This window comes from Stegostoma tigrinum, unplaced genomic scaffold, assembly GCF_030684315.1.
Source record: "Stegostoma tigrinum isolate sSteTig4 unplaced genomic scaffold, sSteTig4.hap1 scaffold_167, whole genome shotgun sequence".
Lineage (NCBI taxonomy): Eukaryota > Metazoa > Chordata > Chondrichthyes > Orectolobiformes > Stegostomatidae > Stegostoma > Stegostoma tigrinum.
Window position 1 is genome coordinate 388,392 of NW_026728108.1, and position 24,724 is coordinate 413,115.

At 52.5% G+C, this 24,724-nt stretch overlaps 1 protein-coding gene across 6 annotated transcripts in view; it reads right to left on the reverse strand.

Moving 5' to 3' along the window:
- Positions 1-24,724, reverse strand: part of LOC132207818 (complement C4-like) — a 343,465-nt gene that overhangs the window by 120,604 nt on the left and 198,137 nt on the right. For 3 of the 6 annotated variants that reach the window (XR_009443867.1, XR_009443870.1, XR_009443866.1), the window contains exons 6-8: positions 13,748-13,910; positions 4,731-4,886; positions 547-659 (exon numbers count right to left, since the gene is read on the reverse strand). The exons of 2 other annotated variants lie outside the window; for them this stretch is intronic. The gene's annotated coding sequence lies outside the window, so the exon portion shown is untranslated. Of the gene's footprint in view, positions 1-546; positions 660-4,730; positions 4,887-6,394; positions 6,488-13,747; positions 13,911-24,724 lie in introns of those variants that run through there. One more of the 6 variants, XR_009443869.1, reaches the window with a different exon arrangement.

The following is a 24,724-nucleotide window of genomic DNA, read 5'->3' on the forward strand; positions in this document are numbered from 1 at the left end:
GTCTAACCTCAACACCATCTGTCACTCCTCAGTTTATTGGCCCTTGTCAATGTCCCATTGCATTCTGAGGTGACCTCCTTGGCTGGCTACTACACCTTCAATCATTGGGCAACTTACTAACCATACCTATTTTCATATCCAAATCATTGCATCACTTCAACTCCCCCTCTCATTCCCTGGACGACATGTCCATCCTGGGCCTCTTCCAGTGTCACAACCACAACACCCAGAAACTAGAGGAGCAGCACCTCATATTCCGCCTCGGGAGCTTCCAACTCAATGGCCTCAATATGGACTTTGCCACCCTCAAAATCTCCCCACCCGCCAGCCTCATCCCAAGACTAGTTCCTCCACTCATCCCCGCCTCCATGACCTGTCCGCCTTCTCTCCCACCTATCCACTCCTCCCACCTCACTGACCAACTCCCACCACTGCTTGGAATTATTCTTGTTTTCACACTTCATCAGCTCGATGTTATTTCTAAAATATATTTTCCAATTTTGGAAAAAGTGAGATAAAGAGAAGTAAAAGAAGTGACATTCTTACCACTCGTGAAATCTCTGAATATTCTTCTGTTGAAAGGCCGCCAAGGAACAATGCAACTCTTTTGTCACAAACGCTGTGAGGGAGACATCTTTTTCGGTTCCACTAACTCCACCCTAAGGAAGACAAACCCACGTAACATATCTAGTGACTTAAAGCATACTCTATTGTTGCCCAAGGTGGAGAGCTGGATGAACACAGCAGGTCAAGCAGCATCAGAGAAGCAAGAAAGCTGATGTTTCGGGACGAGACCCGACTTCAGAAAATTGGCGCTGGAGAATCTGAGATAACAAGGTGTAGAGCCGGATGATACTGCTTGGCCTGGTGTGTTCATCCAGCTTTACACCTTCTTATCTCAGATTCTCCAGCATCTGCAGTTCCTACTACCTCTATTGTTGCCCTTTCACTTTACTGAACTAATATGAGCCAGTAGTTTTGTTTAGGCTCGTGTAATCTTACGGTTATTGGCCTGTACAAAATCATGAATTAATTTTGATCGACTGACGGGAGGAGAGATGAAATTTATAGAAATTTTTGTTTTCTACCAATTTGCAGAGGGCATCGTGGGCGATTGAAGGACAGTGTTATTATCCTCCAGGTCTGTGGACTGCATCGTTACCAACTTGCCTATTTGCATATACATAAAATATTCATTATGTACCAATGAAACATAATAAACCAATACTACGTACTAAAAACAACGCTCACATATCAATGGAAATTTAAATATTTATCATAGAGTTTTAAGGATTGAATTCAATGATACAAAGCAAAAACCAGTGAAGATGAGGGCAGTTGGTCAGCACTTTTGCCACGAAGTGGAGGTTGGCAATTTGAGCCCACCCAGGAACAAGCAAGCTCTGTCTAACTCCAAGGGCAGCACGGTGGCTCAGTGGTTAGCACTGCTGACTCACAGCGCCAGGGACCCAGGTTCGATCCCACCGTTGGACGATCTTCTGTGCGGAGTTTGTACATTCTGCCCATGCCTGCATGGGTTCCTGCTGGGTGCTCTGGTTTCCTCCCACAGTCCAAAGATGCGCAGGCTAGTTGTATGGGCCATGCCAAACTTGCCCATTGTGTTTAGGGATGTGTAGATTAGGTGTGTTAGTCATGGGAAATGTAGGGTTACTGAGGAAAGGGTCGGGGGATGAGTCAGGGTGAGACGCTCTTTGGAGGGTGACCGTGGACTTCTTGGGTCAAAAGGGGCTTGTTTCCACACCGTAGGGATTCTATGATATGGAAGTATCTTTTGAAGTGGACATTCGTGGGTGTGCTATAACAGAGACCTTGAAATACTGCACAACAAATATTTGGAACTAGACTGTCAATTCAGACAGAGCATCAAAAAAGGTCATGGAAGTTGTCACAGATATAAAGCAGGACTGATGAAAATCCAGCAGGAAATGGTGTCAAAAGGCACAGTATCTTTTATTCATCTCCAGTTATTTTGTCCAAGGCACTGGATGCTGGCAGGATTGAAACATTTAAGAAATGCTTCACAAATCACATATAAGGACCTGCACATCTTTGAACAATGGGAGGAAACTGCAGCACCTGGCGGAAGCCCCTCGCAGACGCGGGGAGGACATGTCAATTCCACACAGATAGTTACCCAAGACTGGAATTTCAATTGGCTCCCCAGTGCATGAGCAGCTCTGACCACTGAGCAACTACCTTGCCCAGAAGGGGTTTTATAAGCGCATACATTATTTCCATTAAGACAGATCCAATCCTCTATGTCCAATCAAAATAACATATTGTAGATATCATGACAACAATCATAAATGATTTTGAATAAGTCAATCAAAAAAATTGAAATAGTTTCCAAGCCTAAATACTAGATATGTTGCAGTTAAGATGAATAGCACAACAACAAAAAGGCCATATTTTATGTGACCATCGGTAACACTTGAAAACTTGCAACAATTTGTCGCCAGTAGTGCTCTGAAGTGGCTTGATGGTGCACTCCTTCAGACACTGGAATGAAACTCCAAAGATCACAAATTCTCCTTCAATACCGTGTTCTAACAGTGACTACATCAACCTGTGTTTATACGCCTGACTGGAAACCCACACAACATGCATAAACAAAAAAATAATCTAAGGTGACAGGAGAAAAAAATGTATGTATGCAACGTCTTTGAAAAGCAATTATTTGTAGCGGCTGCAAGCCCATAAGGAATCTCGTTTCGCAGATTATATTCATTTGCACTGCAGGTCATGCCAGTCAGAATCAGTTTTCGTTTCATGACAGATAACTAAAATGTCCATTACAATGAACGTTGGTTGATCAGAAGATTTTAAGTATGGGCTATGTCTTGTGTGAGCTGACGGCATTAGGGGATGGAGAAGGTACATGCACTGCTGGCATCTTGACACCATTGAATGAGCAAGCGTGGACGCAAAGGTTGTAACAGGTAACAATTGGACAGGCAATATCTTTTGAGCTCCTTCCCAGCAGGCCTGTAATACTCTAAAGCTGTGCTAGACCCTCACTTCCTCCACCTTACGTACGCTGCCTTTTCTTTTTGACAAGAAGCACCTCTATACCCGTCATCCAAGGCTCCTTAATCTTACCCCTTCTACCCTGTCTCAGAGGAACAAATTTATACATCACTCGCAACAACTGCTCCTTGAATAGCCTCCACATGTCTGCTGCGCCCTTTCTGTGGAACAATTGCTCCCAATCTGTACTTCCCAACTCCTGTCTGACAGCATCATAGTTTCCTTGACCCCAGTGAAATATCTTCCCCTGGTAACTGCTCCTTTCCCTTTCCATGGCTATGGTAAATGGGAGGCTCTTGCGGTCACTGTCGCCAAAGTGTTCTCCCACCACGAGATCTGACACCTGTCCTGGCTCATCGCCAAGCACCAAATCCAAAATGGCCTCCCGCCTCATCGGCCTGTCCACATACTGAGTCAGGAAACCCTCCTGAACACACCTGACAAAAATGGCTCCATCCAAACCATCTGCACGAAGGAGGTTTCGATCTATATTGGGAAAGTTGAAGTCACCCATAACAACAACCCTGATACGTTTGCACTTTTCAACAATCTGCCGGCCAATGAGTTCTTCGATCTCCCAACTGCTATTTGGGGTCTGTAGAAAACCCCCAGTGAAGTGACTGCTGCCTTGCTGTTCCGAACTTGCACCCACACTGACTCAGTCGACAAACCTTCCTTGGCAACCTCAGCCCATACAACCGCAGTAGACGAGTCCTCAAAGGTTCTTTCAGCCGCCGTTATACTGTCCTTGACCAACAAAGCCACACCTCCCCATCTTTTACCACCTTCCCAGACCTTAATGAAAGATCTAAACCCAAGAACCTGCAACATCCATTCCTGACCCTGCTCTATCCATGCCTCCGAAATGGCCACAACATCGAAGTCCCAGGTACCTATCCAAGCTGCAAGCTCACCTACATTATTCCGGATACTCCCGGCATTAAAGTCGTCACACTTCAATCCAGCTTGCTGTCTGCCAGCACACTTCTGTGACAGTGAGGTCCTGACCATGTCCTCCCGATGCTCATCCTCCTGTGTACTAGGACTACACCTCAGTTTCCCATCCCCCTTCTGAGCTCGTTGAAATCCAACCGAATGGCACGAGCCAATTTCCCACCCAGGATATTCGTGACATCACAGACCCTGGCACCTGGTAGGCAACACACCAATCGTGAGTCTCTTTCGTTCCCGGCAAATCTTCTATCAGTGCCTCTAACTATTGAGTCCCCAATGACTATCACTCTCTTCCTATCCCCGCTTCCCTTCTGTGCAAGAGGGACAGACTCTGTGCCAGAGACCTGCACCCTACTGCATACCCCTGCTAAGTCATCCCCCGGAACAGTAGCCAAAATGGTATAGTTGTTTTTCAGGGGAGCTACTGCAGGGGATTTCAGGGGAACGACCACAGGGGAAGGTTAGTCAAGCTACACCGAGTAAACGTGCATTTTTGGCTGAAGAAACATGTGTTTCAATGTGAGCTAATGGAAGAAGCCATGGAGTCAATGCTAAACATTTCGACAATAAGACAACCATTCTTGAAAGCAGCATACAGCGTGAAAAAGAAATGAGCTGCTTTAATATCCACTTAAAATTTATGTGGAATATCAGATGGAATTTTCTTATTGACTCCATTGTGCAATCATTTCGAGCTAAAAATGTTAACTGCATTAATTAATACTAACCAGAAACGGACTTTGTAGTAAATGGTTTGACGATTTTCTGTATCTGGAACATCCCTTTTCCTTCTCCAACGAAGATCGTACCAACCTATGGTACCAAACTGTGAGTCAAACGGATGGGACACATAATCCTCATCAAAACAGTCTCATCGTATGGTTCTGTGCAATAAAAGAGAAAGAATAAACATGTTTCCCACAATTTTGCTGATGTTTACGAACAGAATGCTCAAATTCAAAAAGTTTGGGCTGGCACGTCTGCTTCCTCCAGCCTGTTTAAACTGTTCCATTCAATGTGAAATTTGTCATAAGTTTTAGCACACAGGTCTATGTGATCTGCGCCACCACCTTCTATTAGTCATACATGCTTTCCCCCTCTTCCTGTAATACATTCCTTGAAGTGTTCAATGAGATTTTGATTTTAAATCTTATTGTCATATTCTTTTGATTCTCAAGCATCAATGAATCTGATGTTGCCGCCATTCCATGCAGTGCACAGCACGTCAAACAGGAGTCTTACTCTTGCCATGAGCACTGAGGTAGTATGGGGTCACAACTGTCTCATAGTTCGGAATGAAATTCTACATATAGGGCTATGAAGAGTCATGCAGTTAATTTTATTTGACATGCTATTTCTTTTCTTCACAAATATGCTGGATTTAAAGTGATCTTCACCCTCATTTAAAATGAATTCAATATCCAACCATCTGTAAAACTAGCATATCCAAATTTTAATTTGAGGTCAGTGTTGCACAAATATATGACTTTTTTAAAAATTATGTTCGAGTCAACATGAACATTTCATTCCCTGACAGCGGGTGAACTTACTTTTAAACTCCAATTTTCCTTCGGTATTAATGGAGAGATGAGCCTTTTTGCAAGCACCGAAAGTCTCCACCAGTTTAAGCTAAAACTTGCGAAACTAAGTTTCACAAATATGTTCCTATTAAACACTAATTCCTATTGAAGCAGTATGAGCTAAATTCATTCAACTGGACAGCAAAAACGGTCAAGATTTTAAAAGCAAGCAACTATTTTGAAGTCACTCTTCGAACTAAATTCCATCTTGGTGTCTGAGAGTCCATAGGTTCCTCACTCTCAACGAACCATTCAACTGTCATGCAATTACTGAAACGCACAGACAAAAAACATCAACGTTAACAGTCACTAAGATTTTGAGAGTGATTTGGAATTCGTACTCAATACCCCCTGGGGAAAATCTGTTCCAATCTGGATAGTACTCACTTATCACCATCCCACCTACCTTCCCCAGCACCTCCTCCCCCTCCACACTATTTGTTTCTGAGCTCCCTTCCACCCTCCATTTCTCAGGAAGGGTCCTGACCCAAAACCTCAACTTTCTTGAGCCTCTGATGCTGCCTGCCCTGCTGTGTTCCTCCAGCTCCACAATGTGTTATCTCAGACACCAACATTGGCAGTTCTTACTATCTGGATAACTCATTCTCACCTTGTCACAAGTGATTTATACTCATTATCTTTTCAGATTACGCATGTACATGTATATACATAAATGTACATATTGCACTTTTATGCCTGAACCACTAACCCAGAGGATATTTTAAAAGAGTCTCTTCATCTCTGCATGAAAGAGAAATCATCAAGGTCATAACTTTCATTTCAGGAATAACTCGAACATTCAAAGTACTCACAGTCAGTGTCCCATTTACTTGACCATTCAATTTGATGTGATTCTTTCTTCCAAGTGGATACCATAACAGCAATTGTATTTGAGACTCAAACACTTCATTGCATCACCAATATTTCCTTGTCTGTTTGAAGCATAAGATAATGAAATAATCATGGACAGATTGGCCAACAGTGTAATTTAATGTGTGTTATGGCAACTCAAAATCACAACCATTGAAGTGATCTTTAAAAAGCTGTTGTTATACAACAGAGCACTTTTTGAGATGCAGTGATGAACATACTTCCTGAGATGCAAATAATATCTGCCAAATTAATTCCAAAGAATACCTTTACAATTAAAAAGAAGCTAAAAATCTCTTTACATTGCGAAGCTTGTCAGATTGCTATTAGTCAATGGAAATCGTTCAGAACAATTATTTATTCCCAGATGAAAAGGAAGTGTATACATTTCATGACAACAAAATGTGAGGCTGGATGAACACAGCAGGCCAAGCAGCATCTCAGGAGCACTTTTGTCCTCCTGAGATGCTGCTTGGCCTGCTGTGTTCATCCAGCCTCACATTTTGTTGTCTTGGATTCTCCAGCATCTGCAGTTCCCATTATCTCGTATACATTTCATTTTCACATCTTATCCAAGGGAGAAAAAAAAACACCTTCATGAATGCATTGTCAAACAAGAAGACTCACAAAAAAAGCCATTTGGCCCATTGAATATTCCTCCATCATTCGGTGAGATCATGGTTGATCTCATTACATTTATCATGACACAGCATTTCCACCAAACCCTCCTTATAGCTAATACATTCCGATCCAAGTAACATCCCGGTAAATCTCTGTTTCTGGGCCATGCCTTGTCTTTCTAAATATTTTTTCAGTCATCTGCAAATTTCGCCACAGCACATGCACCTCTTTCCTCCAAGTCATTAATAAACAAGCACAAGAGCTGTGGTTCCTTCAGCGCGACCTCATTTCTTACTGACAAGCCAACCCTGGCATCTCTGTCCATTTGTATCGGAGATAATGGGAACTGCAGATGCTTCAGAATCCAAGATAACAAAGTGTGGATCAGGATGAACACACAGAAGTAGAAGGGTCTCGGCACAAAACGTCAGCTTTTACGCTCCTGAGATGCTGCTTGGCCTGCTGTGCTCATCCAGCTCCACACTTTGTTATCTCTGCCCATTTGCCTGTTCTTTCTATCGGACATGAATCATTGGCTATTTCGTTCCCAACACTTATCCCCTAACAACCACCTCTCTGTGATACCCAGAGTGATGTATCTGTCAATTTCAATCTGCACCACAAACTCATTCACTTTGTTTCATACACTCCCTGCAATTCAATACAAGATCTTCAGTCTGGCATTTACAGCCACCCTTCTTATCTGCTGCAGCTGAAGTGAGACTCCTGACCATTTCCATACTTTTTGTCCTATTACTTGCTCTGGAAACTTTGCTGAGCACTTACCAGCTTCTAACTTTTTCCACAATTTTCCATGCAACTGAGCTCACCCACTCCACACTTTTTATTTTAACGCCCTAGCCCCAGGCCTAGCTCTGTATTTTGCGAGGATACTTGTCCCAATCTGATTCTCGTCGAGCCTATAACACCAGAACGACTCCCTCCTTCCCCGTACCGATGCCAATGTCCCATGAATTCAAACACATTTCTGCCATGCCACCATTTGAACAATGTACATCTATAATTATGTTCACACCGTGCCAAATTGCTCAGATAATAATCCAGAGATTATTACCATTCTGGTTCTGCTTTCTCACCTCAGCACCTCGGTGCTCATAATCCCTCAGGAGAACCTCTTTCCTCTTTCTTCCATATCAATGGTACCTGTGTGGACCACGATAGCTGGATTTCTACTCCTCCCGCTTCAAGTTCCTTTGTAGCCGAGATGGAATCTCCTGAACCTGGGCACCAGGCAGGCAACACTACTTTCGAGACTCTCGATCCTGGTCACAACGAACAGTGTTCATTCCCCTAACTATACTACCTCTGATTATAACTACATTTCACTTTTTATCCCCTCCTGAATGTCCCACCTATACCACAGTGCTACAGTCAGTTTACTCATCTTCCCTATACCCTGCACTCTCATCCACACAGGAAGAAAGAATCTCAAACCTGTTCGATAAGATCAAAGGCCAAGGTTCCTTCTGCACTACATCCTGGATCCTTCCACCTGCCCTGTTCTTTGTCATTGGCCACTGACCGAATTTCAGCTAGTTAATCTAAGGTGTGTGACTGCCTCCTGAAGCACAGCATTCCCTGGTAACTCTGCCCCACATGATTTGTTGATTGGTCAAAACTGAGATTCCAGTTCATCAGACGTAAGCTGGAGTATGGGGCCTGACCACTCGCCCGTCATGTAGGTACAAATCATCATCTGGCCTGGCATCTCCATTTCAATTACTTCGATCTTTATTTGATTTGAAAACATTCTGGTCTTTTAGTTTGTAGCCTGTAAATATTTCTCCGATTTACTTTCAATCTGAAAGCTACCGATAATAGATTCTTAAACCAGTAGCGATCACCAACCAATGAACCTGGTTCACCCTCTCGGTCCCTGATTCTGGCTTCAATTCACCCTGTCTCAAAAAAAATGCTTATGAACTATCAGGCAAAAAAAGCAAGCAAATGGCACCTCTTACACTCTGCACTGACTTACCGCATTGCCACCAAGTTCCCCAAAATATATATTCACTTGGTGCATTTCACTCGAGATGTCATCTCTTCTTCCAGAACATGCAAAGCAGACTGATCCATAGCAATATACTACCTTCAAAACCTCAGCTCTTAGCTTATTACTTTTGAGTACATTCTCAATGCTTTCTCCAAGTCCAAACACAACACATTTACTGGTTTTCCTCTGTTAATTCTCCTCCCAAAACTTCCTCCAAAAACCCAAACAAATTAGCCAGACGTAATTTCTCTTTCATCAGGCTATGGTGATTCTGTTTGATTAGATTATGATTTTCCAAATGTCCTGCTATTATTTTCTTCATAGTTGATTGCCACACATTTCCAACAATATTAGACTGGTTCGGTTGTAGTTATCTTCTTTTTGCCTCTCTCCTTTTTAAATAGGGACATCACATCAGCATTTTTCCAGCCCTCAGATGCTTCTCGAGAATCTGAACCTTTTTGGGAAATTACAGTCAATGCATATACCGACTCTGAAGCTCATTGTTTAGAATCTTAGAAAGTCAACCATCACGGCGAAGAGTCCAATCTGCTTTCACTCCATTAGATTGTCTACTACAACTTCTCTCATGGTAGTGATGGTGTGGTAGTGATGTGTTTAATTCCTCCCTGTATTCTTTGGTAATAAGGGGATCCTTGAAGTATCTTCCACTGTAAAGGCTACCCTTTTCTCATTGTCGTTGTTCCTTGATTTAAAAATTAACCTGGCCATCTCAGCCGAGCATATAATTAATGGCATTACCTCTAAAACCTTCTCTGCTAAAGTGTTCAATAGATTGCTACAACCTGAAAGAAGTAATTCTTCCCCTAAATTAATTGGCAACCAATTTGAAAATGTGGCCTCTGGTCGTAAAATCTTTCACAATATTAAGGGAGTGCTGCACTGTCACTGGAGGCCCCAAACCCCACCTCTTCCTCCGGTACATTGATGACTGTATCGGTGCCGCCTCTTGCTCCCCAGAGGAGCTCAAACAGTTCATCCACTTCACCAACACCTTCCACCCCAACCTTCAGTTCACCTGGGCCATCTCCAGCACATCCCTCACCTTCCTGGGCCTCTCAGTCTCCATTTCAGGCAACCAGCTTGTAACTGATGTCCATTTCAAGCCCACCGACTCCCACAGCTACCCAGAATACACCTCCTCCCACCCACCATCCTGCAAAAATTCCATCCCCTATTCCCAATTCCTCCGCCTCCGCCGCTTCTGCTCCCACGATAAGACATTCCACTCCCGCACATCCCAGATGTCCAAGTTCTTCAAGGACCGCAACTTGCCCCCCACAGTGATCGAGAACGCCCTTGACCGCATCTCCCATATTTCCCGCAACACATCCCTCACACCCCGCCCCCACCACAACCGCCCCAAGAGGATCCCCCTCGTTCTCACTCACCACCCCACCAACCTCCGGATACAACGCATCATCCTCTGACACTTCCGCCATCTACAATCCGACCTCACCACCCAAGACATTTTTCCATCCCCACCCCTGTCTGCTTTCCGGAGAGACCACTCTCTCCGTGACTCCCTTGTTCGCTCCACACTGCCCTCCAACCCCACCACACCCGACACTTTCCCCTGCAACCGCAGGAAATGCTACTCTTGCCCCCACACCACCTCCCTCACCGCTATCCCAGGCCCCAAGATGACATTCCACATTAAGCAGAGGTTCATCTGCACATCTGCCAATGTGGTATACTGCATCCACTGTACCCGGTGTGGTTTCCTCAACATTGGGGAAACCAAGCGGAGGCTTGGGGACCGCTTTGCAGAACACCTCCGCTCAGTTCGCAACAAACAACTGCACCTCCCAGTCGCAAACCATTTCCACTCCCCCTCCCATTCTTTAGATGACATGGCCATCATGGGCCTCCTGCAGTGCCACAATGATGCCACCCCAAGGTTGCAGGAACAGCAACTCATATTCCGCCTGGGAACCCTGCAGCATAATGGTATCAACGTGGACTTCACCAGTTTCAAAATCTCTCCCACCACATCCCTAAACCAGCCCAATTCGTCCCCTCCCCCCACTGCACCACACAACCAGCCCAGCACTTCCCCTTCACCCACTGCATCCCAAAACCAGTCCAACCTGTCTCTGCCTCCCTAATCTGTTCTTCCTCTCACCCATCCCTTCTCCCACCCCTAGCCGCACCCCCATCTACCTACTAACCTCATCCCACCTCCTTGACCTGTCCGTCTTCCCTGGACTGACCTATCCCCTCCCTACCTCCCCACCTATACTCTCTCCACCTATCTTCTTTTCTCTCCATCTTCAGTCCGCCTCCCCCTCTCTCCCTATTTATTCCAGAACCCTCACCCCATCCCCCTCTCTGATGAAGGGTCTAGGCCCGAAACGTCAGCTTTTGTGCTCCTCAGATGCTGCTTGGCCTGCTGTGTTCATCCAGCCTCACATTTTGTCATCTTGGATTCTCCAGCATCTGCAGTTCCCATTATCTATGGTGATTCTGTTTGATTAGCTTCTGATTTTCCAAATGCCCTGCTATTATTTTCTTCATAGTTGATTGCCACATATTTCCAACAATTGATGTTACGTTGTTTCGGTTGTAGTTATCTTCTTTTTGCCTCTCTCCTTTTTAAATAGGGACGTCACATCGGCATTTTTCCAGCCCTCAGATGCTTCTCTGGAATCTAAACCTTTTTGGGAAATTACAATCAACGCAGACACCGACTCTGAAGCTCATTGTTGAGAATCTTAGAAAGTAAACCATCACGGCAAAGAGTCTAATCTGCTTTCACTCCATTAGATTGTCTACTGCTACTTCTCTAATGGTAGTGATGGTGTGGTCGTGATGTGTTTAATTCCTCCCTGTATTCTTTAGTAATAAGGGGATCCTTGAAGTATCTTCCACTGTAAAGACTACCCCTTTCTCATTATCACTGATAATGGGAAGCTCAGATGCTGGAGAATCCAAGATAACAAAGTGTGAAGCTGGATGAACACAGCAGGCCAAGCAGCATCTCAGGAGCACAAAAGCTGACGTTTCAGGCCTCGACCCTTTTCTCATTATCATTGTTTCTTGATTTAAAAATTAACCTGGCCGTTACAGCCTAGCATATGATTAATGGCATTACCTCTAAAATCTTCTTGGCTAAAGTGTTCAATAGAGTGCTACAACCTGAAAGAAGTAATTCTTCCCTGAATTAATAGGCAACCAATTTGAAAATGTGGCCTCTGGTCGTAAAATCTTTCACAAATGGGAGTAATCTCTACGGATATACACTATCAAGCCTCTTTAGAATCTTAAATGTTGAAAAAATAAGATTTTTTCAATCTTATAAACGCCAATGAACGTAGTCCCAGCCTGCCCAACTTTCCTAAGCATAGCAACCCCCTACGCCATTTCCGAAATCAACCCAGTCAACATGAGGTGCATGGCATCCGCGGCATTCGCTCTGTGGCCGTACATGACTTGTCAGTTACCATCCTGCTGCTACGACTCTACTTCTATTTACGATGCAGTCCTCTGTCCATCCGAACAAACTACCCTTGAACACATGGGCTCTTTTCATTTGAGACACCTTATGAGCTGTACCTTATCAAATGCTTTGTTGAAATCTCAATGTACTACATCAACTGGTGGTCCTTCATCAGTAATGTTTGTTTCCTTCTCAAAGCACTGTAGCAAGTTTGTCAAGTATTATTTCCCCTTTATAAAAGGATGTTAACTCTGTAGGATGTTATAGCACACTAAGTACCCTGTTATTTCATCTTTCATTGCCGGCATGAACATCTACCCAGGTTGACCTAAATTGGCAATACTGGCTTGCTATTTTGTCGAAGTATCTTTGTAATAATGGTGTTATGTTCACAATCTTTCAATCCTCTGAGAATTTTCCACAATCTAAGGATTCTTGGAAGATTATCATCAGTGCCTCCATTGTATCTGTAGCTGCATTGTTCAACATGAGAGGATACAACTCATGATACCCCTTGGATATTTTCTCCACTGATTGGAGTCATGTTTGGAATTCTGTGCAGTGACATTCACTTTTAACAGTTTGCTAAATACTACCAGGAACAGAAATTGTCATCCAGCTGCAACTAAACTAAAGCTTTCAGCACAGAAGGAAGTCTTTCAATTCATTATGAACCTAATAACTCCTGTAAAGGGCAATACAATTTGCCTCAGTCCATAAATGTTCTTCCTCCAACATCCTGAGATGCATCATCTGTATTTCTTCAAATTTACCACAGATTCTGTTTCAATCATCCTTTCAGCAATACGCATGACAACAATTCGGCATTCTTAGTCCCCCTGTAGCCTCCGTTGCACACGTGCATTGTGAGATGATTATTTATTTGTGTGCCTGCTTTTTTGCTCGAATGGATAAAGGTAAATTTCTGTTCTTTTGTCATCAGAGCTATTGCCTCCTCACTCTCATCTTCCTTGTTTTATCCTGTGCTGGAATATTTAATTTGTTGACATATCTGAAATATGTGGTTGAATGGATTGGGTTTTGTAACATTGCATTCCCCATAGACCATCTACCGATACTGTTGCTTGTTCTAACAGTTATTATCTTGCAGAGTGGAAAATGCAGTTTGAAAGCAATGGAACATTATCGATGAAGAAGTTGATGCATAAATTGCTGCGATCTTCCAAACTACAAACTCACCTTCAATTCTTTCTCGGTCAGAGCATTGTGCCGGCGCAAATGAATCGTGTTCTCAAATGGGACTTCCAAAACCATGGAATTGAATTTGCATGTTGATTTCTTCTTCCCTCTTCAGAAATGCAAAGTAGTATCGTGATGAAGCTTCCAAGGCGATGATTGTGTCCTTCAATGAACGGAAAAGTGACTCTTAGATTCATGGAAATATTTCACTACTTCTATAGACATGAAAGGCAAACATTCTCCCTACATATGACCCAGTCTCATTTTATCGTATCTTTCTGATTTTACATGCCACGGGATAATCATTGCAGTGTAACAGAAATGTTGATCATGGAAATTTATCACTGTTTTCATAAATAATGGCAAATTTTCAACATCTTGCAATCGTATGAAGGCTCAGTCTCATCACAACTCGCCTGCTGCACAAAGACATTCTTGCACTGCTTTGAATGTTAGGGCTGAAACAAAACACAATCATGACACAAATGCATCAACACCCCACTTTCAACAGGATCTGATATCCTTGCCAGGCACTGGAGGGGTTGCGGAGACTGGTGAGTGGATAAAGTCGTTCCTCTGTTCAAGCAGGAAAACAGGGACTTTCCAGGAAACTACAGACTGGTGAGTGTCTCATGTCTCAAAGGTATGGGCTAATAAGGGACAGCCAGCATGGCATTATGCGGGGCAGGTTATGTCTTACCAAGTCAGTTGAAGTTTTCAACTGGAGGTGACAAGGGTGATCAATTTGGGTAGAACAGTTGATAACATATACATGGATTTTATGAAGGTTTTCAACAAGGTCCCTCATGGTATGCTCATCCAGAAGATTAAGATCCATGAGATCCGTGGTGACTTGGCCTGCCCATATAAGGCAGACGGTAGCGGTGGAAGGCTAACAAAGAGAACACAGTATAGGGCTGGAGGAACACAGCAGGCCAGGCAGCATCAACAATGTCAGCTTTCATGTTCCTCTGATGCTGCCTGACCTGCTGCGTTCCTCCAGCTCCACACTTGGTTATCTCTGATTCCAGCATCTACAGTTCTTGCCGTCTCAGTGGTGGAAAGCTGTTTTTCTGGCTGCAGCTCAGTGACGAGTGGTGTTCCGCATCGATGTGACTTCTGCTGTTTGTGATATATGTAAATGACTTGGTTGCAAATGTAGATGGGGGATTCGTAAGTTTGCAGATGATATAAGGACCAGTGGACTTGTGGACAGCATGGAAGGTTGTCAAAGGACACAGCAAGATACAGACCAATTGCAAACACGAGCGGAGAAATGGCCGATGGAATTTAATCTGGGCAGGCATGAGGTGTTGCATTTTAGGAGACCAAGTGTTAAGGAAAGGGATACACAGTTAATGGCAGGACCCCAAACAGCAGTGATGTCCAGAGGGATCTTGGGGTCCTAGACCATAACGCCCTGACAGTAGCCACACAAGTAGATAGGGTGGTCAAGAAGGCATATCGCATGCTTGCCTTTCTTCATAGGGGAACTCAGTGCAAGAGTCAGGATGTCACATTGCAGCTTTACAAGACTTTGGTGAGACCACACAGAGTATTGCATTCAATTCTGGCCGCCACATTACACTAAGGACGTGCAGGCTTTGGACAGGGTGCAGAAGAGATTTACCAGCATGCTGACTGGAATAGAGGGGATGAACGAGAGGGAGAAGCTGGAAAAACTCTTCGTTTTCTCTGGAGCAGTAGAAGCTGAGGGCAGGCTTGATAGAAGTCTACAAAATTAGGAGATACATAAATACAGCTAACGGTCAGAAAATTTCTCCCCCGGAGTTGAAGTGTCCACTATTAGGGGGCATGCATTTAAGCTGAGAGGGGGGAAGTTCAAAAGAGATGTGAGGGGCAAATATTTCACACTGAGCATGTTAAAAGTGTGGAATACATTGCCCGGGGTGGTAGTGGATGCAGGTACGATGAAAGCATTTAAAAGGGACTTTTAGTTAAGTGCACGAATATGCAAGGAATGGAGGACTATGGATCAAGGACAGGCAGAAGGGATTATTTCATTTGTTGTCATGTTTGGCCCAACATGGTGGGCCAAAGGGCACATTCCTGTTGCTGTCGTGTTCCAAGTTTTATGCTCACCTGTGTCATGATTGCAAAAAGTAGGATTGGGAAGAATTTTTGAGAAGCGTTTGTGAACATTATTTCATGTAAGGACAAATGGGATAAGGATTAGGTGACACAGCACAATCAGATCTTGGAGCCCATGATGAATCATAGGGACCTCACAAGCACCAATGATCAGAGGGATCTCAGGATCTTGATGTGCATGCCTGTTGAGCCCCCAATGTAATGGACCAGGTCGTTGAAGTGGTTTGGAAGGCAGATTGGATACTTGTCTTTATTAGACTTAATATTAAGTGGTAGAGTTTCAGAATAGGCAGGGTATGTACAACACTGTTGGGCCGAACCAACATTAAGTCAACAATGAGAAAATACAGTGAGACTTGGACAACGATCAGGCTTGGCCTGATAAAGGATAAGTTACATTTGCACCATACAAGTGCTAAGCAGCAATCAGCTCCAACAAGAGAGAATATGACCATATCAAAAAAATTCCATGTCCTTACCCTCACATCATCGTTACATTTATTTTTTTTTAATGTGCAAGTGCAATCCAAGCCATGCAAGGCTACGGCCCAGGTGTTGGAAATGAGGTCAGAACAATTCAGTGCTTGTTCTTGACTGTCACAGAATCTGTCAGCTTATAATGTATTTCTCCTGTATTGTAGACTACTGAGGTGCTTAGCTATCCACTAAACCAAGGTTAACACTGATCTAAAACTAAACTGGGTCAGTTATATAATCAGCAGTAGCCAGGTCCATAGTGCAAACCACCCTGCTGTGGGACAGAGTAAGGCAAATCCAAGTGAGCGAGTGTGGTTGGAGACTCATTCGTTGGGGGCATAGATTCTGTCGCCACATTTGAGACACCAGGGCCACGTGTTGCTTCGCCTGGTGCAAGGTCAAGGACATCTCTGAGTGGTTGCAACAAATTCTTAAAGGGGAGGGTGAGCAGCCAGAGGCCACGGTGCACGTTGGTACCAATGACATGGGCAGAAAGAGGGAAGACATCCTGCAGACTATGTGCAAGGAGTTAGCAAAGAGGCTGAAAGGCAGGACCGAGAGGGTAATAATTTATGGGTTGCCATGAGTGCCACATCTTAGTGAGCTAAGTCATAGAAAGATAGGTGAGATGAATGCATGGTTAAGGAGCTGGCACAGGGGGCAGGGTTTCCGGTTCATGGATAATTGGGACCGTTTCTGAGCAAGGGGTGACCTGTCTCAGAGGGATGGGAGGCAAGACGCTGTGAGCGGGTCAGGACAGAGGGGACAAGTCGTTGTGAGCAGGTCACGACGGAGGGGCAAGTTGCTGTGAGCAGGTCAGGGCTGTGGGGGCCAGTCCCTGTGAGAGGGTCAGGGCAGCGGGGGCCAGTCCCTGTGAGCGCGAAAGGACTGCAGGGGGCAAATCACTGCGAGCGGGACAGGGCTGCGGGGGCCAGTTCATGTGAGAGGGTCGGACTGCAGGGGGCCAGTCCCTGTCAGCGGGTCAGGGCTGCGGGGGCAAGTCCCTGTCAGCGGGACAGGCCTGCGGGGTCAAGTCGCTGTCAGCGGGACAGGCCTGCGGGGGACAAGTCGCTGTGAGCGGGTCAGGGCTGCGACGGCCAGTCCCTGTGAGCGCGAAAGGACTGCAGGGGGCAAATCGCTGTGAGCGGAACAGGGCTGTGGGGGCCAGTCCCCGTGCGCGGGTCAGGGCTGCGGGGGCCAGTTCCTGTGAGCGGCTCAGGGCTGCGGGGGCAAGTCCCTGTCAGCGGGACAGGACTGCACGGGGCAAATCGGTGTGAGCGGGTCAGGGCTGCAAGGGTCCAGTCCCTGTGAGCGGGTCAGGACTGCAGGGGGCCAGCCCCTGTGAGCGGGTCAGGGCTGTGGGGGCGAGCCCCTGTGAGCGGGTCAGGGCTGCGGGGACCAGTCCCTGTGAGCGGGTCAGGGCTGCGGGGGCCAGTCACTGTGAGCGGGTCTGGCTGCAGGGGGCCAGTCCCTGTGAGCGGGTCTGACTGCAGGGGGCCAGTCCCTGTGAGCGGGTCAGGACTGCGGGGGCCAGTCACTGTGAGGGGGTCAGGGGTGCGGGGGGAAATCGCTGTGACCGGGAGAGGGCTGTGGGGGACAGTCCCTGTGAGCAGGTCATGGCTGCGGGGGCCAGTCCCTGTGAGCGGGTCAGGGCTGCGGGGGCCAGTGCCTGTGAGCGGGTCAGGGCTGCGGGGGCCAGTGCCTGTGAGCGGGTCAGGGCTGCGGAGGCCAGTGCTTGTGAGCGGGTCAGGGCTGTGGGTCCAGTCCCTGTGAGCGGGTCAGGGCTGTGGGTCCAGTCCCTGTGAGCGGGTCAGGACTGCAGGGGGCCAGCCCCTGTGAGCGGGTCAGGGCTGTGGGGGCGAGCCCCTGTGAGCGAGTCAGGGCTGCGGGGACCAGTCCCTGTGAGCGGGTCAGGGCCGCGGGGGCCAGTCCCTGGGAGCGGGTCAGGGCTGCGGGGGCAAGTCCCTGGGAGCGGGTCAGGGCAGCGGGGGCAAGTCCCTGGGAGCGGGTCAGGACTGCAGGGGGTCAGTCCTTGTCAGCGGGACAGGACTGCAGGGGGCAAATCGCTGTGAGCGGGTGAGGGCTGCAGGGCCCAGTCCATGAGTGCGGGTCAGGGGTGCGGGGGCCAGTCACTGTGAGCGGGTCTGACTGCAGGGGGCCAGTCCCTGTGAGCGGGTCAGGGCTGCGGGGGCCAGTCACTGTGAGGGGGTCAGGGGTGCGGGGGAAAATCGCTGTGACCGGGAGAGGGCTGTGGGGGACAGTCCCTGTGAGCAGGTCATGGCTGCGGGGGCCAGTCCCTGTGAGCGGGTCAGGGCTGCGGGGGCCAGTGCCTGTGAGCGGGTCAGGGCTGCGGAGGCCAGTGCTTGTGAGCGGGTCAGGGCTGTGGGTCCAGTCCCTGTGAGCGGGTCAGGGCTGTGGGTCCAGTCCCTGTGAGCGGGTCAGGACTGCAGGGGGCCAGCCCCTGTGAGCGGGTCAGGGCTGTGGGGGCGAGCCCCTGTGAGCGGGTCAGGGCTGCGGGGACCAGTCCCTGTGAGCGGGTCAGGGCTGCGGGGGCCAGTCACTGTGAGCGGGTCTGACTGCAGGGGGCCAGTCCCTGTGAGCGGGTCAGGGCTGCGGGGGCCAGTCACTGTGAGGGGGTCAGGGGTGCGGGGGGAAATCGCTGTGACCGGGAGAGGGCTGTGGGGGACAGTCCCTGTGAGCAGGTCATGGCTGCGGGGGCCAGTCCCTGTGAGCGGGTCAGGGCTGCGGGGGCCAGTGCCTGTGAGCGGGTCAGGGCTGCGGGGGCCAGTGCTTGTGAGCGGGTCAGGGCTGTGGGTCCAGTCCCTGTGAGCGGGTCAGGGCTGTGGGTCCAGTCCCTGTGAGCGGGTCAGGACTGCAGGGGGCCAGCCCCTGTGAGCGGGTCAGGGCTGTGGGGGCGAGCCCCTGTGAGCGGGTCAGGGCTGCGGGGTCCAGTCCCTGTGAGCGGGTCAGGGCTGCGGGGGCCAGTCCCTGGGAGCGGGTCAGGGCTGCGGGGGCAAGTCCCTGGGAGCGGGTCAGGGCTGCGGGGGCATGTCTCTGTCAGCGGGACAGGGCTGCGGGGGCATGTCTCTGTGAGCGGATCAGGGCTGTGGGGGACAGTCCCTGTGAGCGGGTCAGGACTGCAGGGGGTCAGTCCTTGTCAGCGGGACAGGACTGCAGGGGGCAAATCGCTGTGAGCGGGTGAGGGCTGCAGGGCCCAGTCCATGAGTGCGGGTCAGGGGTGCGGGTGCCAGAGCCTGTGAGCGGGTCAGGGCTGCAGGGGCCAGTCCCTGTGAGAGGGTCAGGGCAGCGGGGGCCAGTCCCTGTGAGCGCGAAAGGACTGCAGGGGGCAAATCACTGCGAGCGGGACAGGGCTGCGGGGGCCAGTCCCTGTGAGGGGGTCAGGGCTGGGGCCACAGGCCTTTGTGAACGGGACAGGGCTGCAGGGGGCAAGTCGCTGTGAGCGGGTCAGGGCTGCGGGGGGCAATATGCTGTGATGGGACAGGGCTGCGGGGCCCAGTCCCTGTGAGCGGGACACGGCTGCGGGGGGCAGTACGCTGTGAGCGGGTCAGGGCTGCGGGGGCCAGTCCCTGTTCGTGTGTCAGGGCTGCGGGGGCCAGTCGGTGTGAGCGGGACAGTGCTCCGGGGCCCTGTCCCTGTGAGCGGGACATGGCTGCGTGGCCCAGTCCCTGTGAGCGGGACAGGGCTGCTGGGGCCAGTCCCTGTGAGCGGGACAGTGCTGCGGGGCCCATACCTGTCAGTGGGACAGGGCTGCGATGCCCAGTCCGCTGTGAGCGGGACACGGCTGCGGGGCCCAGTCCCTGTGAGCGGGTCAGGGCTGCGGAGGGCAAGTCGCTGTGAGCGGGTCCAGACAGCGGGGCAGGGTTGCGGGGTCCAGTCCCTGTGAGCGGGACACGGCTGCGGGGGGCAGTACACTGTGAGCGGGTCAGGACTGCTGGGGGAAAGTCGCTGTGAGCGGATCAGGGCTGCGGGGGCCAGTCCCTGTGAGCGGATCAGGGCTGCGGGGGCCAGTCCCTGTGAGGGGGTCTGGGCTCCGGGGGCCAGCCGCTGTGAGCGGGACAGGGCGGCGGGGGCAGGCCGCTGTGAGCGGGTCAGGGCGGCGGGGGCAGGCCGCTGTGAGCGGGTCAGGGCAGCGGGGGCAGGCCGCTGTGAGCGGGTCAGGGCGGCGGGGGCAGGCCGCTGTGAGCGGGTCAGGGCGGCGGGGGCAGCCCGCTGTGAACGGGTCAGGGCAGCGGGGGCAGGCCGCTGTGAGCGGGTCAGGGCGGCAGGGGCAGGCCGCTGTGAGCGGGTCAGGGCGGCGGGGGAGGCCACTGTGAGTGGGTCAGGGCGGCGGGGGCAGGCTGCTGTGAGCGGGTGAGGGCGGCGGGGGCAGGCCGCTGTGAGCGGGACAGGGCTGCGGGGCGCAGTTCCTGTGAGCGCGTCAGGGCTGCGGGACCCAGTCCCTGTGAGCGGGTCAGGGCTGCGGGGCCCAGGCCGCTGTGAGCGGGTCAGGGCAGCGGGGCCCAGTCCCTGCCAACAGGTCAGGGCGGCGGGGGCAGGCCGCTGCGAGCCTGTCAGGGCGCCGGGGCCCAGGTCGCTGCAAGCGGGTCAGGGCGGCGGGGGCAGGCTGCTGTGAGCGGGTCAGGGCGCCGGGGCCCAGTCCCTGTGAGCGGGACAGGGCAGCGGGGCCCAGTCCCTGTGAGCGGGACAGGGCAGCGGGGCCCAGTCCCTGTGAGCGGGACAGAACTGCAGGGGGCAATACGCTGTGAGCGGGACGGGTTGCGGGGGCCAGCCGCTGTGAGCGGGTCAGGGCGGCGGGGGCCGGCCGCTGTGAGCGGGTCAGGGCGGCGGGGGCAGGCCGCTGTGAGCGGGTCAGGGCGGCGGGGGCAGGCCGCTGTCAGCGGGTCTGGACTGCAGGGGGCAATACGCTGTGAGCGGGACAGGGCTGCGGGGGGCAATACACTGTGAGTGGGACAGGGCGGAGGTGGCAGGCCGCTGTGAGCAGGTCAGGGCGGTGGGGGCAGGCTGCTGTGAGCGGGACAGGGCTGCGGGGCCCAGTTCACTGCGAGCGGGTCAGGGAGGCGGGGCCCAGTCCCTGTGAGCGGGACAGGGGTGCGGGGGACAGTCCGGGAGCGGGTCAGGGCTGCGGGGGCCAGTCCCTGTGAGCAGGTCAGGACTGCGGGGGCCCGTTGCTGTCAGCTGGACAGGGCTGCAGGGGCCAGTTCCTGAGAGCGCGACAGGACTGCTGGGGGCAAATCGCTGCGAGCCGGTCAGGGCTGTGGGGGCCAGTACCTGTTAGCGGGTCACAGCTGCAGCTGCCAGTCCCTGTGAGCGGGTCAGGGCTGCGGGTGACAAATCGCTGTGAGCGGGTCAGGGCTGCGGGGGTCAGTCCCGATGAGCGGGTCAGGACTGAGGGAGCAAGTCGCTGTGAGCGTGACTGGACTGCATGGGGCAAATCGCTGTCAGCGGGACAGGAGTGCGGGGGCAAATCGCTGTCAGCGGGACAGGGCTGCGCGGGCAAATCGCTGTCAGCGGGACAGGGCTGCGGGGGCGAGTCCCTGTCAGCGGGACAGGACTGCGGGGGAAAATCGCTGTGAGCGGGTCAGGGCTGCGGGGGCCAGTCACTGTCAGTGGGACAGGGCAGCGGGGGCCAGTCCCTGTCTGCAGGACAGGACTGCAGGGGGCAAATCGCTGTGAGCGGGTCAGGGCTGTGGGTGCCAGTCCCTGTGAGCGGGTCAGGGATGCGGGGGCCAGTCCCTGTCAGCGGGACAGGGCTGAGGGGACCAGTCCCTGTCAGCGGGACAGGGCTGCGGGGTCCAGTCCCTGTCAGCGGGACAGGGCTGCGGGGTCCAGTCCCTGTCAGCGGGACAGGGCTGCGGGGGCCAGTCCCTGTCTGCGGGACAGGGCTGAGGGGACCAGTCCCTGTGAGCGGGTCAGGGCTGCGGGGGACAGTCCCTGTGAGGGGGTCAGGACTGAGGGGGAAAGTCACTGTGAGCGGGTCAGGGCTGCGGGGGCAAGTAACTTTGAGCGGGACAAGGAGGCGGGGCCCAGTCCCTGTCAGCGCGACAGGGCGGCGTGGCACAGTCCCTGTGAGAGGGACAGGGCTGCGGAGGGCAAGTCGCTGTGAGCGGGTCCAGACAGCGGGGCGCAAGTCGCTGTGAGCGGGCCAGGGTTGCGGGGTCCAGTCCCTGTGAGCGGGTCTGGGCTGCAGGGCCAGTCCCTGTCAGTGGGACAGGGCTGCGGGGCCCAGTCCCTGTGAGCGGGTCTGGGCTGCGGTGGCCAGTCCCTGTAAGCGGGACAGGGCTGCGGGGCCCAGTCCCTGTGAGCGGCACAGGGCTGCGGGGCCCAGTCCGCTGTGAGCGGGACACGGCTGCGGGGGGCAGTACACTGTGAGCGGGTCAGGACTGCTGTGGGCCAGTCCCTGTAAGCGGGACAGGGCTGCGGGGCCAAGTCCCTGTGAGCGGGTCAGGGCGGCGGGGGCAGGTCGCTGTCAGCGGGACAGGGCTGCGGGGCGCAGTTCCTGTGAGCGCGTCAGGGCTGCGGGACCCAGTCCCTGTGAGCGGGTCAGGGCTGCGGGGCCCAGGCCGCTGTGAGCGGGTCAGGGCTGCGGGGGGCAGTACACTGTGAGTGGGACAGGGCAGAGGTGGCAGGCCGCTGTGAGCAGGTCAGGGTGGTGGGGGCAGGCTGCTGTGAGCGGGTCAGGGCGGTGGGGGCCGGCCGCTGTGAGCGGATCAGGGCTGCGGGGCCCAGTTCACTGCGAGCGGGTCAGGGAGGTGGGGCCCAGTCCCTGTGAGCAGGACAGGGGTGCGGGGGACAGTCCGGGAGCGGGTCAGGGCTGCGGGGGCCAGTCCCTGTGAGCAGGTCAGGACTGCGGGGGCCCGTTGCTGTCAGCTGGACAGGGCTGCAGGGGCCAGTTCCTGAGAGCGCGACAGGACTGCTGGGGGCAAATCGCTGCGAGCCGGTCAGGCCTGCGGGGGCCAGCTGCTGTGACAGCGACAGCAATGCGGGGGCCAAACCTGTGAGCGGGTCAGGGCTGCAGGGGTAAGTCGCTGTCAGCGGGACAGGGCTGCGGGGGGCCAGCTGCTGTGAGCGGGCCAGGGCTGTGGGGGCCAGTACCTGTTAGCGGGTCACAGTTGCGGCTGCCAGTCCCTGTGAGCGGGTCAGGGCTGCGGGGGTCAGGCCCGATGAGCGGGTCAGGACTGAGGGAGCAAGTCGCTGTGAGCGTGACTGGACTGCATGGGGCAAACCGCTGTGAGCGGGACAGGAGTGCGGGGGCAAACCGCTGTGAGCGGGACAGGAGTGCGGGGGCAAACCGCTGTGAGCGGGACAGGAGTGCGGTGGCCAGTCACTGTCAGAGGGACAGGGCAGCGGGGGCCAGTCCCTGTCTGCAGGACAGGACTGCAGGGGGCAAATCGCTGTGAGCGGGTCAGGGCTGTGGGTGCCAGTCCCTGTGAGCGGGTCAGGGATGCGGGGGCCAGTCCCTGTCAGCGGGACAGCGTTGCAGGTGCCAGTCCCTGTCAGCGGGACAGGACTGCGGGGGCCAGTCCCTGTCAGCGGGACAGGGCTGAGGGGGCCAGTCCCTGTCAGCGGGACAGGTCTGCGGGGGCCAGGCCCTGTCAGCGGGACAGGTCTGCGGGGACCAGTCCCTGTCAGCGGGACAGGGCTACGGGGTCCAGTCCCTGTCAGCGGGACAGGGCTGCGGGGTCCAGTCCCTGTCAGCGGGACAGGGCTGCGGGGTCCAGTCCCTGTCAGCGGGACAGGGCTGCGGGGTCCAGTCCCTGTCAGCGGGACAGGGCTGCGGGGGCCAGTCCCTGTCAGCGGGACAGGGCTGCGGGGGCCAGTCCCTGTCAGCGGGTCAGGGATGCGGGGGCCAGTCCCTGTCAGCGGGTCAGGGATGCGGGGGCCAGTCCCTGTCAGCGGGTCAGGGATGCGGGGGCCAGTCCCTGTCAGCGGGACAGGGCTGCGGGGACCAGTCCCTGTCAGCGGGACAGGGCTGCGGGGTCCAGTCCCTGTCAGCGGGACTGGGCTGCGAGGGCCAGTCCCTGTCAGCGGGACAGGGCTGAGGGGGCCAGTCCCTGTCTGCGGGACATGGCTGAGGGGACTAGTCCCTGTCAGCGGGACAGAGCTGCGGGGGCGAGTCCCTGTCAGCGGGACAGGACTGCGGGGGCAAATCGCTGTGAGCGGGTCAGGGCTGCGGGGGCCAGTCCCTGAGCGCGGGTCAGGGCTGCAGGGGCCAGTCCCTGTGAGCGGGTCAGGTCTGCGGGGCCAAGTCCCTGTAAGCGGGACAGGGCTGCGGGGGCCAGTCCCTGTGAGCAGGTCTGGGCCGCGGGGGCCAGTCCCTATGAGTGGGACAGGGCTATGGGGGCCAAACCCTGTCCGCGCGACAGGGCT